The sequence below is a fragment of the Notamacropus eugenii genome, chromosome 1, assembly GCF_028372415.1.
Source record: "Notamacropus eugenii isolate mMacEug1 chromosome 1, mMacEug1.pri_v2, whole genome shotgun sequence".
NCBI lineage: Eukaryota > Metazoa > Chordata > Mammalia > Diprotodontia > Macropodidae > Notamacropus > Notamacropus eugenii.
In genome coordinates, this window is record NC_092872.1 from 541,313,752 (window position 1) to 541,328,051 (window position 14,300).

At 37.8% G+C, this 14,300-nt stretch overlaps 1 protein-coding gene across 4 annotated transcripts in view; it reads left to right on the forward strand.

The window, feature by feature from the left end:
* Window positions 1–421: 421 nt before the first annotated feature.
* VIT (vitrin) overlaps window positions 422–14,300 on the forward strand; it is a 147,219-nt gene continuing 133,340 nt past the window's right edge. Inside the window, exon 1 of one of the 4 annotated variants that reach the window (XM_072634156.1) lies at window positions 422–706. The gene's annotated coding sequence lies outside the window, so the exon portion shown is untranslated. The remainder of the gene's footprint in view (window positions 707–14,300) is intronic. The other 3 variants (XM_072634154.1, XM_072634155.1, XM_072634157.1) reach the window with 3 other exon arrangements.

Here is a 14,300-nt window from a genome sequence, read left to right on the forward strand (position 1 = left end):
TAAAAAAGGAGAAAAAAACATGTAGTCCAAGTAAATACTTTTGCTGAAAAAACAAGAGTCTAGCTGGTTACCTAGAAGTAGCTAATTCCTTCTTTGGTAGGCTGCTACTCCACTTTTTTCCTCATGTTTTCAAAACATGAGAATTTTACCAGAACCCAAAACAATGTCCAAAAATTGTGAATGTTGCTTTAGTTCATGGTTGTGTAGATTTTCCTGGTTTTGAAAAAATTTAATCTTTGCATTGCCCACCCTCACCCCCAGCCCTTCTTGATTGTTTTGGAACTTGCTAAGTATGCTGGCTGAAGACGTGTGTTTTTGGCTAGAAGGGAATATTTAGAAATTCCTACCCAAAAAAACCCAGTGGGAGTGGAAATTTAAAAGAGGACCGCCTAATTCAGCAGTGAGATGAGGGTGAGGAGCAGTGTGTGTGTGTGTGTGTGTGTGTGTGTGTGTGTGTGTGTGTGTGTGTGTGTGTGTGTGTGTGTGTGTGTGTGTAAAATGTGTCTTTCAAAGTGCTGAGAGGCCAAGGGGAATGTTTGATTAGCTACTCTCAGGAAGAGAAAAAAGGTGCTCAGATCTCTACTTTGTTTCTTTCTTCTTTAAGATAATTTAGCTGGAATTTGGGATGCAGAAACGCTTGGGTGGGAAAGGATATTCCTTCGCAGTGGTGGAAAAAAATTGAAAAATATTGCACACTTCAAATAAGGTATGTCTATCTGCTCAACTTCTGGGCTTTGTGTAGAGTCTGCTTTCCATTGTTAGAAGATCATGAAAATCTATTTGTTATTAAGAAACAGTCGTAGTGGCACTATCTGACTTTCCTTACTGGCAAATTACTAAGGGTTCCAGGAGGGAATCCTTTAGAGGGAAGGTAATGCTACATATGCATATTATTGTATCTTTCATTCCACTCTTGGATACGTGCAATCTGTTTCTTCTGCTACATATTTAAACCAACTGCTTGTGGTGGAGAGAAGTGAAACTACATGATATTGGTCTGAAATTTACACATTTGTTTACTTTACTTTTTCCTTTATCTCTTCATGCTTTGTTTGAGCTTATGGTCTGTTTAATTAAGAAAAGTATTGTCAGAAATGGAAATAATGATCATCATCATACTAAGTTAAAAGTGAAATTGATTTCTGTGCTTCTGTGTTTCTCTCTTCAGGTAACTTTATGGGATTTGGCTTATGAAGTCTGTTTATGGGGTGTGTATGTGTGTGTGTGTGTGTGTGTGTGTGTGTGTGTGTGTGTGTGTGTGTGTGTGTGTGTGTGTGTTTTAGGCTGAATAGTCTTTTAGGGATAAGCCTGTGGGAATGAATGGCATTGTTAAAGTCTGCCATAGCAGCTCCACTCTTCAGGGGGAGACAGGATATGTGATCTCTTAAAGCATGATTTGTGTCAAACCAGTATAAACATGAAACAAATACCTCCTGCTCATGTGGAGCTAAGAGAATTAGCCCAAATAATGAGGGTTGATAATGGGTTCCTCCTAACACTTTAGGGGAATAGGGCTGGCAACTATTAGAAAATGGAATTCAAAATTTTCTTAAGGTATCTTGTAAAACTGCAACTATACATCGTTGGCCACAGAAATCATTTAAAAAGTATGAGCACTTTAAAAAATATATCATTTTGTCATCACCTCCCAGTGCAATAAATCGGGGCATTTTGATGGTGATTTAAAAAAAAAAAAGGTTTAATATTTTCTGGGGTGATTTTGAAATTTATTTATTTTATTTATTTAATTTTTGCTCTGAAAAGATGAAGATATCCTTGGGCAGATCATGATCAAATGACATTTGTTTGTATGGTTTTTTTTGAATGTTAACTTGAGCTTTACTTTAGAAGAGGAAGCAGTAGAATCAGAAGACCTGGGTTCAAATCTTGGTTTTGCCACTTCCTATCTATGTAAACTGAGGCTAGCTGTTTAACCTCCCTGAGCCTCACTTTCCTTATCTGGAAAATGAAGGGGTTGGATTCAGTGACTTCTGAGGTCCCTTCCAGTTCTCAATCTGTAATCCTATGTAAACTGAGCTTTGATTTGATTAATTAAAATCCTCCCTTTCTTTGAAGGACTGTCAGCTTAAGAACTGTAAGGCTACAGATGCTGCATTATTAATTGCCATGGACTGGCTCCTGGGGATTAAACTTCATTTTGAGGAATATGTCAAACAAATGGCTTTGTCTGTATTGTGTCTTGGTAATGAAAGCATATACCTCACTAGGAACACAGAAAATGTTAATGATTGATCCCAAAGCCCCATTTTCTTCTTACATGTCATTAAGTAGCTAATAGGATTTAGACTTTTATATAAATTTTATAAAATTATTCACGTGGGGAAAAATTGAAGAAATAAAATTTCCATATGCCAAACAAGTACTGCTTTTGGATAGATTTCTGTGCTTTGTGTAGCTTTCCATTAGAATATAATGAAAATACATGTGTTATTAAGACACAGTAGAAATCTCCCTTTTGTTGTTGTGCTTCCAGAGTCCAGCATATACTGGGTACTCAACAAATGGGCAATTTGTTGACTGTTTCATTGAAATGGCTTATGAATTGTGTTATTAGAATTTCAACACTTTCTCAATTGATCCCTAAATTTCCTAGGGTAGAAATCATATGGCAGGAAAGCAGATTGGTGCTGTGAAAAGACAATAGACTGTTATCTTAGGACCAACCTGGAAATGTTAGAAATGTAGAAATGTTTTAACTCAAACTTAGCACTGTCAGGGACCTTAGAGGTCATTCAATCTATCCTCCTCATTTTATATATGGGAAAACTGATAGGAAAATAGGTTAAGTGACTTGACCAAACTCATTTGGTCAAAAGACAAAATTTGAATTCAGGTCTTCTAACTCTAAATCCAGTATTATTTATACTGCATCCACTCTGCTGGTTCTATTGTACACCCCCCCAACAAAATTGACCCTCTCAACCCAGGACAGTAAGCCTCCAAAGTCCCTTCCAGGTCTAATACATGAACCTATGATCCCGCCTTTCAGATGATGAGCTTCCCTGAAGTTAGTTCAATTTAATTCAACAGGCACCTACTATATGCTAGGCTATACATTGCTCTAAGTACGATAAGAGGCAAATGAGAAAACTTACTTAAAGCATTTTGCAAACCTTCAACAGCCGTATAGATATCCACTATTACCATTATTTTTACTGCTGTTACTAATGATAGAGAATTGCAGGCTCATAGTTGGAAGATACCTCAGTGACTATTTAGTTCAACCTTTGCTTGGAAATAAATCCTTAATACAACCTACTCAACAACGGATTTTGTTTGAAGAGCTCCAGTAAAGGGGAGGCCATTCTACTTTGGGGTAGCTTAATTAATTAAAAATTAATTATTAGAAAGCTTTTCTTGACTCAAATGAATCCAAGATCTCATTGATCTGAAAGTTCTCTCTAATTATGCAAATTGCAACAAATCCATGCCTTTCTATCCTGTGTGCTCCCAGAAGTTCACCACAGGGAGCCAACCCAAGGCAATCTTCTCTTTCTTCTGACATCAAAAGGAAGTCCTTAATCCTTACCATGTTTTAAGCAAAATTTTTTTCTTGCTATCATTCATTTCCTTGATGATAATTTATTCTTATTTTTTAAAGTACCTTATTGATGAGATATTACAACTGCCTCTTATCCACCATATACCTCTTTATTGTTATCTGTATGAAATTCATTTTTATTTCTGCAGAAACTATCATAGTGCCAGATTTGAACTCATATTTAGGCTTCAGAACTAATTTCAGACTCAGCATTCTATCCACTACACCACATAGCTGCACTATGTAACAGTTTATAGTCTTAGAGACTTGCCTGGGATGGTAAGAGTAACTGAGTGACTTGGCCAAGGTCACATTGCCAATAAAAAGGGAGAACATGAACACAGGCATTTTTGATTCCAAGGCCAACTCTCTCTCCTCTATGCAATGCTGTCTCATACTGCTAATAGTCTGAGAAAATATATTTCTGCTTCAAATTGACACTATTTTTAAAAAAATCAAACAACTTTGAGTCATTTTTTGTTAGCTTCATGACTCAGTTAAATAAAAATGTTTAGGTTTAATTCAGTTCAGTTTAGTATATATTTCTTGAGCAACAGCCTTGTGAAAATCCTCAAAGTAACACTATTGGATTCCATTCAGGATTGGATAACTCAGTGCAAATTACTCTGGTTGGGCTTTCCTATTTGGCTGAAGAGTCTGGAATGGAGAACCTGTTTCCTCAAGGTACCATGTGACCCTCTAGGTCCTCAAGCACAGGCCTTTGACTGAATCCAGACTTCACAGAACAAATACCCTTAATGAAAGGATTTGTTCTGTAAAACTTGGATTCAGTCAAAAGGCCACACCCAAGGACCTCTGGTTTCTCACCCCTGCTGAAGAGCTGGCTATAAGCATATTTTGAAAATTTCTTACCACAGTATGTGAGAGTTTTTTCTGGTAGACTTGGAACTTCATTGCAATGCAAAGACTTAAAAAAATTCCCAATGGTCTTTTAAGGCAAAATGCCTTCCACATCCAGAGAAAGAATTATGGAATTCAATTGCAGAATGTAGCAGATCATTTTCTTTTGTATTACGTTTTGGTTTGCTATCAGATTTCTCCCATTCATTTTAATTCTTCTACACAGCATGAATATAGTGAAAATGTATTTAATAGGAATGTATGTGTAGAACCTATATAAAATTATATAGGTCTCTGGGAGGGAGGGGGAGAGTAGGGGGGAGGTAGGGGAAAAAATAATCTAAGTTATATGATAGTGATTGTAGAACACCGAAAATAAATACAATTAATAAAATTTAAAAAAAAAGAAAATCTCTTGAGGTGTATCAGATAATAAATATCAAAGCCATTGAACTTATCTAATTCTTTTAAAGAAAACTAGTAGAATACAAGATAACATAACAAGGAATGGGCCTCCCTCCCAAATCCCAGACTTTGATGCTCTAACTCCTAGGGATTCTCTGATATGAAATCTTCAAACAAAGCAGTGGGAGAATTAGTTACTTAAAGGGAGAATGACTCACTTTCATAGTCTTTGATCAGGCACATCTCTCTGCCTGGAATGTCCTTATTTTCTCCATCTGTTCTTACCCAGATTTTCCCTATCTTTCAAGTCCTACTTCAAATACCACTTCTTTCTAAAATTACTGAGTAGAAGAAACCTCAGAGGTCATTTAAGCCAATCACTCAATAAACTTTTATTAAATCCTGCTATGTGCTAGGTACAGGAGATACAAAAACAAAAATGAAAGCATCCTTTCCCTCATGGAGCTTTTATCCTACTGGGGATAACAGTATGTACCCACGTACATATATAAAAGATATATACAAAAGTAAATATAATTAATACAAGTAAATACAAATTTCATATTTCATCTATACTTGAATAAAAATCCACTATGTATCATCCCTAATAAGTGGTCACAAGATCATAGGATTTCACAATAATTCATATTAATTTGTTATTTAATATGAGCAAACTATTTACATCCCTATATGGGCATTACCTCCCTCTAAATGAGTACCTGAAAAGGCCAGCCTAAAAAGGTCAAGGTCTCCCATTGCATCCTGGCCATATCCAGTCATCCTGATGCATTGGTGAATATCTGGTTAGTGGACCCAGGAGGAGAAAGTTAGGTTGATGAGCTTGCACAGCCCTCCCTCACTCAAAACAAAGTCAAGTGCAAGTCGTGTCATCATTTCCCTGATGCCATGGTCTTCTTGGAAAATAAAGGACAAACACAGATATTAACTAGGCCTTTCAGATTTGCTGGGCACCTTCCTCACAACAACTTTGTGAAGCAGGAAGTGCATTATCACTATCCCCATTTTACAGACATAGAAACAGAGGCTCAGAGGTTAAATAATTTATCTACCATGACACAGCTTTTACGTATCTTTAATAAGATTTAAAACTAGGTCCTTTTTGCATAAATTTTTTCCTCTTTCTACAATTATCCCTTCCATAGTGTGACTTTTCCCATTGTGGTTTTGGCATAAAAAATTAAATAGGAATTTTTGGGGAGTTTTGCAGAAGCTGCAAACTACACACTGGGGCCAGCAGACAACATAGAAAAAGTTTAGAAACTCAGAAATGCATAAAATATATGTATAGTATTGTATAATATCAACATATCTTTTAATACCATAATAATTCAGACTTCTCTGGTATTAAGGAAGGGCCAAAATGTTTTATATGGATTTTCCAGATCATGGGGACATCCCTAACCTTGGCAATGTGGAAGGGATAACTACTATAGTCCCTTGTATCCTGCTTCTATGGGAAAACCTCTTATCTGCTTAAGCAATCCATCCTGCTTTTGGATAGTTCTGCTTGAAATACTCATAGAACTAAAATCTGCCTCTCTGTAGCTTCCTCCCATTCCTTCCAGCTCTGCCTTTTAGAACCAAGAATTCCTTCATGCAGCCTTCTCTGGCCTCCCATCTGCCTACCAACCAAATAATGTCTCCTCTTATAAACTCCTTTAGCAGTGCATTCATATTTCTTTTGTGGGGTTTACCATATGCTACTTTGTTTTATGGTCATTTGGAAACATGTATCACCCTATTCCTTGGGTGTCTTATTTAATTTTGCATAGCCATAGCTATGGCATGGTGCCTTTGTAATCAATAAACCTGTATCTGGTAAGTGCTTACTATGTACCAGGCACTGTGCTAAGCCCTAAGGGTCACTGTCTCCAAGGGCCTGCCTGCTTTCCCCACTGTTGTATCCCTTGTCTGTCACCTCTTTCTGGAAATTAGGAAATTTGAGCAGCTGAACCTGGCTTCAAAGTGGTTCTTATGAAAGTGGGGGCAATGAGGGTGAGAGGCAGGACTCCAAGACCTTTTTGCATCTCATTGAGCTTTCCTTGACTCAGTCTTAATGAGCTCTCTCCCTTAGAAGTGGTCTCTATGGCAGCAATGTCCTGAGGTTTCCATCCACGAGACTGTCCCTAGATCTTTGTCTTTGTTCCATGGGAGGTTCCTACTCCTATAAGATCTTAGATCCCAAAGTCCAAGATTTCTCCCCAGATCTCCCTTTAGCAACTGAGATTAGCCTCCTAGGCCCTGAACTCCTAGCTATGGCTCTACTTGTATTTTACAAGGGCTCAATAAGACATTGGTTGAATAAATGAGAATTAGCTTCAATTAGTTAAATAGAGTACTTTGTTTTCTCTAATTAAATCCTAAAACACTATCTTTTCAATGTAACCTTAAGGGCAGGAACTATTTCCATTTTTGTCTTTGTATAAAGTCTTTGTTCCTGGTAATAGAAGGCACCTAGAAATCCTTATAGGATGAGATTGAAGTGGGCAAACAGTGTCACAGTCACTGCACAAAATTTCTTCCCTAGCACTGAGCTCATTATTGTACCAGCTGACTCATCTCAACATTTGAAGCCCTAATGTTCAGCAGATTTTACCATATTTGAGTTGAAAATTAGAGGAAAAATATTCCTTTTGTAAAACACTTTAATAATGAGTGGCTAAGCTACTTCCCCATGGTCACCCAACTAGCATGTATTGAGAGAAGAAAGTCAGGGAAAGGGAAGTCATTGCTCTGTTTCTCCTTGATTTTGAACCCCTGAAAAATGAAGAGCCCAAAACTTCCTTGGACTGTCTTCTGGCTTGAGAAACATTGAACGGGTCCATTAGAAAGATGCCACAGAGAAGATATTGAGCAATACTTAATCATTAAGAACATCAGGCAGCCATTCCCGAAGGAGATCATTTATCTTTGCCCCAAGGACCTGGGTTAGTGGCTTGTCACAGGTGTAATCTTGCCCTCCTATGACTCGCACTATTTCAGAAAATCACTTTCTGTGATAAAGGTCTCCTCATTGACAAGACTGTAACTTGTTTCTCTGTAGAGAAAGTTAATACATATTATTTTCCCCCTACATTCTTTCCCTGAGCTTATGTAAGAGAAAAGAGAAAGCTTTGTGTGGACATGTGATAAAAAATTCATAAAATCATCCCTGAGGTGATCTATACTAGTCTGACATTCTTTTCCCTCAGATGACAAAAAGAAAAAAGAAAGAAAGAAAAACTAGCCCTTGGGGTAAAGTCTGAATACACCTGCCAGGTTACTGGGTCATTGGCAGTTCTGCTCTTAGCCTGTTCATGACTCTCATTGCTAGAAAACATTCACTGCCAGTATAGGACTTTAAAGAGAAAGTGAGCTTGCTCAGCCTGGCTTATGCCTTTGGAAGTGAGAAGTTCTGAATTCTGAAAAGTGAAAGGGTGACTGGAAGGCAGAGATAACAGAAGGCTGATATCATTAATATGTGAGCCCTTGACAACCCAAGACAGCCTACAGCAACATAGGTCAAGCTTTTTCTTTTGGAGCTTTGCAATTAACTATTTGAGTGGGTAGATGACGTCTGCTTGGGCCAAAAAAAAAGACAAATGATATGTCCTTTTAGACTTAGTTATTATTATTGATATGATTGGGCTATGATTACATTTTACTTATGCTGCACATTCTCACTGTTCTTTTCCTCTCTCAACAAACTATGGGAACAAATAGCAGAGGGAAGAAATTGGCCAGCAATGACCTGAAGAGAGGTCAAAGGGATGCATCACATCTCGTTGTACAGGCTATAAACCTAAGGCAAGATCATTGGCAGAACCAACAAACAACTAAATGAAAGTCACTAAAGAGTGAGAGACAGTCCAGGTGGTCTATGTAAACATTTGTTGGCAAGCTCTTTCACCTTCACATGGTCCTGCCTCATTTTTCTTTAATTTATGGAACTTGAAAGATAGTTTTAGAGCTGAAAGAGACCTTGGAGATCAGAGTCCGGTGTTCTTAATGCTGAATTTCAGGAGATTCATGAACTTGAATGAGAGGGAAAATATTACACCTTTTTTCACTAACTTCCAACTGAAATTTAACATTTGTTTCAATTATTTAAAAACTCTATTCTGAGAAGAGGTCCATAGGCTTTACCAATCTGACAAAGGGGTCCATGATGTAAAAATTACGAACCTCTGATGTTGTCCAACCCTTTCATTTAAAAAAATTATTATTAATGTGTTTTTTTAGTCAGCTATACTTTCCAATGTATACATTCCTTCTTTCCCCCTCAAAAGTCATTTTTATAACAAAAAATTTAGAGACAAAATAGACAACTTAGCAAAACTAAAATGTTAATAAAGTCAGATATTAATGTGTACTTCTCCATAGACTCCATATCCATAGACATCCCTCCCCCATATCTGCATTTAAGGGAGGGAGATACATTCTTATAACCTCTTTCTGGGGGCCAAACATGGTATTTTCATTATCTTAGTCATAGTTATTTATTATTTTCTTGGTTGCTTTCCTTTACATCAGCTCATGTTTTCCCATGTTTCTCTGATCCATCATATCTTGTCATTTCTTATAATACAGTGATATTCCATTCTATTTGTGTATCCCCACTTGTTTAGTCATTTGCCAATCAATGGATATCTACTCTATTTCCATTTCTTTGCCTTCCTGCACCATAATGTCCCTTGCTTTTTGCCTCTCAAAGCCCCTTCTTTTTATTATTGACCTTTTCAAGTTAGATACTTAGAAATGGAATCTCTGGATTGGAGGGTATAGATATTTTAGTTACCTTGTTAGCATAACTTCAAATTGCTTTGCAGAATCAATCACTTCATTGCACAGATAAGGACACTGAGACCCAGTTAAGCAAATTGCCCAAGGTCATAAAGGTAGTAAAGTATAAAGAAGATATTTAAATGTAGATCATCTGATGACTAAATCCTTAACCCAAAAGCAATTGAGTTGGTTATAACTAGGTTGCAGCATGTAACCACAATGAGTTTTATAAAAGAAATGTGAGGGAAAAAAACACCAAGGATGGAAAAGAGGTGGGTCAGCTACATAACAAGAGTTATGTAGAGACATAAGAGACAGATAGGGAGGTGAGTGCTACTTGCTCACCAAAAGCTGTCCCCTGCATGTGGGCCAGATCCTCTGTGAAGCATTTATAGAAGGGCATAGACATGAATTGCCTAGGATGTCATAGTGGAGGAGTTGTTATTGATAAGAAAAGCACCCTCATTGAACATGTGATTTATTTGTTAAAGTATCAAAGTTAAATTTTGGCACCTCCATTTCCTCAACTACATACTAGTACCATAGTAATGGTATCCCTGCTTTTAGTAGCTTGAGGAAAGTTGAAAGACCAATTGCCTAGACTGCCTTGTCTTCTGTGATTGGATCTCCCTAAAGGGTCAGAGGGTGGTTTTATGAATCTCAGAGTTTGAAGGGTCTTCAGAGGCCATCTAGTCCAATGAATACCTGAATAAAAATTCATTCCCCAGCATCTATAACAACCATTCAGCTAGTCTCTACTTGAAGTGGTCCAATGAAGGGAAACCCACTGCCTCCCCAGATAGCTCATTCCATTGTGTATACTAATTACTAGGACTTTTTATCTTTATATCAAGTCTAAATTGGCCTCTGTGCAACTTCCACCCATGACTCCTAATGCATCTAGAAGTCAAACGGAAAAATAGAATTCCTCTTCCACATTCCAGTTTTACAAATATTCTACAAATATCTTCTGACTACGGAAGAATACAGAGGAACTATTGCTTCCCATGCTCTGGATCTTGGCTCTCTTAAAATCATGTTAACTTTTGTGGCTTCCATATCAAACATTTGACATATTAAATTATCAAACCAATAAAATCTTCAGTTCTTTTTTTTTTTTTTAGGTAAACTGCAGTCTAGCCAGGTCTTCCTCATTTTGTACCTGGTGGAGTTGATTTTTTGAACCCAAGTGCAAGACTTTACATATAGCCCTGCTAAATTTCATCTAAGAGGAAGAATGTTATAGTGAGTAGGTCGCCAGCCAGATGACTTAGATTCAAGATTTCCCTCTGATTTATACCGGCTGTGTAACCTTGGACAAATTATTTAATTTTCCAAAGCCCCAAGCAATCCTCTTAAACCATAAATTCCCAAATAGGTCACGATCTGCATTAATAGAAGGCTCACCAGGATGCCCTCTACCTTGATTAAATCCCAGGTCCTGACCAAAAAAATAAAATATGGGCATGGAAGGAAACTCAGATGCCATGTAATGCAACCCAGTCATTTCACAGATATAAAAGCTGAGGGTCAGGGAAAGTTAAATAATTTACCCAAATAACATGGTATCAAAAGTAAGGTTTGAACTGAGGTCCTCTGACTCCAGTTAGTGCGTTTTCCTCTATATCGCATAGAAAGAGCACTGGTCTATTCAATTTGGTCCAGTGTTTTAGTCTGGCAAGATCTTTTAGGACAGTACCTGTCATTCAACACCCAAGGGACAGATTGTAAAAGTAGCCCCTCAGGCACTTCATAGCTTCCAGAGCACAGGCATGGATGGAAGGCAATGGAAGTCAATGACAGACCAGCCTTTCTCATGTGCTTTAGAACTTAAGATAAAAGCAAAAGTATAGGCCATTTTGGGCCTTGGTAATCACAGCTTAGCTGAAGCAAATCAATAAAACCACATTTAGACTATCTAGACACTTTGGCAGTCAGAGATCCCACAGCCTCTAGGAGAAGTCAGGGAATGTCACGCACAGTAGGTCAAGGAACTTCATATGGAAGAGACATCCTAATTTTCAACTTCAGTGACTATAGAAATCTAGAAAATCCCGTAAAATGACCAGAGGGACTAAGATGAGATCATGGCCCACTCTATGACTTTCTAACCAAGTGTTTTCCCTCATGTATATCTTTCCTGTCACCTACCATTACAGGAGATAAATAACTCTTGAAAGCAGTTCTCTTGAGCTCATTTAGGGGGCATGTCTGCTAACTAGTATTTTCCCCCAACAGCAATGGAAGAGCTAAACTACCACTTCAGAGATGTAATTACCATGTGCAATATTCCAAAGCATTACTATGGGTCAGAAGTCTTTGTGGATCTGGTAAACATTACCATATGTCAGTCTGTTAGCAAGATGCAAAATGATGGCCTGAGAAATGCACACAAAAGGTCTCTCCCTTGGCTTTGGCTTTTATGACAAAGCTAAAGATAGCATGGCATGGAGCAACCTGAGATGAAGAAAACATGCCCCACAGATCAGATGAATGTTGTCATACTAATACCAGGGAGCACAGAAACTCTACCTTGGCTGTGAATGGTGGCTAGAAATTAATCTGGGGGAAAAAAAGACTCTCAATGTGTTTATAGTCCTGGGTTCCAGTCCTGGGATTCCAATTGCCTTCTGGGCATCCCAATCTAAATGACAATTCAAACACAGCATGTCTGAGGCAACATGATATTGTGAACCCAGAACCCCTGAATTCGAGTCCTACCTTTGCCCTTTACGTGTCTTTGAGCAAGTCACTTAACCTCCACGTGCCTTAGTTCCTTCATCTGTAAAATGTGGGGATTGTACTACATGGCCTTCAAGGTGTCTTTCAACTATAAAATCTATGATGCTATGTACTCATCTTCCTGCACTATAGCCTGTCCTTCTTTGCTCCTTCTCTGTTTTTAATAATGGCACTAGTACTGACCCAGTCAGCCTAGGTTTGAAATCAGAAACATCTTCTGTTGTCCTTTCTTACAACGCTACGTCCAGTCTCTTACCAAGTCCATTCTAATGTGCAAGTCTGATAATGTAATTTCCCTAACCAAAAACCTTCCTTGATGGCTGCCCATCCCTTTCAAAGTTAAATATAATAAACCCCTTAGCCTGGCATTGAGGGCCCTCCACAATCTTTCTTCAACCTACATTAATAGGTTTATTTCATGGTGCCCAACTTTAAATATACTATATCTCAACCAAACTGAACTATTCAAGGTTCCCAGGCTCATCCTGCCCTCTCCTATTTTAAGTTTCTTTCACATCATTTTACACCTGTGATTGAAATTAATTCCCTCCAAATCCATCTACCCCAATTGAATTCTCTCTTTCTCTGAATTTTCCCCCTCACCTGCCCAATTGGAAGGGATTCCTTTCTTCTTGAAGAGCCCACCGTTCTGCAATTGACATAAAGCCTTGAAGCTTTATAAAGCATTTACCCCCAGAATAGTCCCTAGAATTGGTCTTACAAGTATATACACTTCTCCGTTTGGCATTTAAAGTCCTCTAGAATTGGACTCCAACCTATATTTCCAGACTGATTTCATATTACTTTTCCTCGTGTACTCACAGCATGTCCCAAAAGTTTTAGTGTAGCTTTTAGCTTTAATAGTTTAAAGTGTATATCAAATTTTATATGGTAGAAACAAAATTGCCCTGTTTGTGTCCCCTTCCAAAATTCTTTGTTTTGTTCTTTTTAATGTTTTATTGATGCTGTTTTTTTCTTTCTTTTCCTTCATCTTTCTTCCACATTACTCCATTCCTTTTTTTTTTTTTTTGCATCCTTGTCAAGCAATTAGTATAGCTGACCTTCTATAGGAGTTTGTGAAAGGGAAAAAGAAATGGAGAACAATAGTGTGATGCTTTAAGCCATTTTAGCCATACTAGATGACTTGCTAGTCCCCAAACATGCTTGCATGTCTCATTACAGAAATGATCTCTTTCCTTCCCTCTTTCTCATGGAATCTTTAACTCCTATTAAAACTCAGCTCTAGTGCCATCTCTTATAAGAGACCTTTCCTGATTCTCCACCACCAACAAATGTTAACATTCCTCTTCCTCTGTCCTGAGGTTACTTGTGTTTACTTGGTATGTATTTATTTGTCTGTGCAGACATAGTTTTCTTCTCGGTAGAAAGTAAGTTCCTTGAGGGTAAGAACTATCTTATTTTTGTCTTTGTAAATCCCTAAAATCTAGCACAATGACTGGAACATTTAATAAATGCTTTTTGTTAACTTGAAGTATAAAGTATTCCATTTTACATATGAAATAACTGAGGCCCATAGATATTAAGTATGCTTAAATGTTCTAAGAACTATATTGCTGATGAGTGTCAGAGCCAGTACTTAAACCTAGAGCCTCCACTTTCTATCCCATACTCCCTTCTCATGTTTCCTTCATGTCTCTCTGTTTCAGTCAGTCAAACACATGATCAGCCAACAAACATTTATTAAGTACTTACTGTGTCAGTCACTTTGCTTAGGCTTTTTGTGTTCAGTCATTTTTTCAATCATATTTGATTTTGGGTTTGTTGGCAAAGATACTGGAGTGGTTTGCCATTTACTTCTCCAGCTTATTTTACAGAAAAGGAAACTGAGGCAAACAGGGTGAAGTGATTTGCCCAGGATCACACAGCTATGTCTGAGGCCAGATGTGAATTGCTGTCTTTCTGACTCCAGTCTGGGCAGTCTATC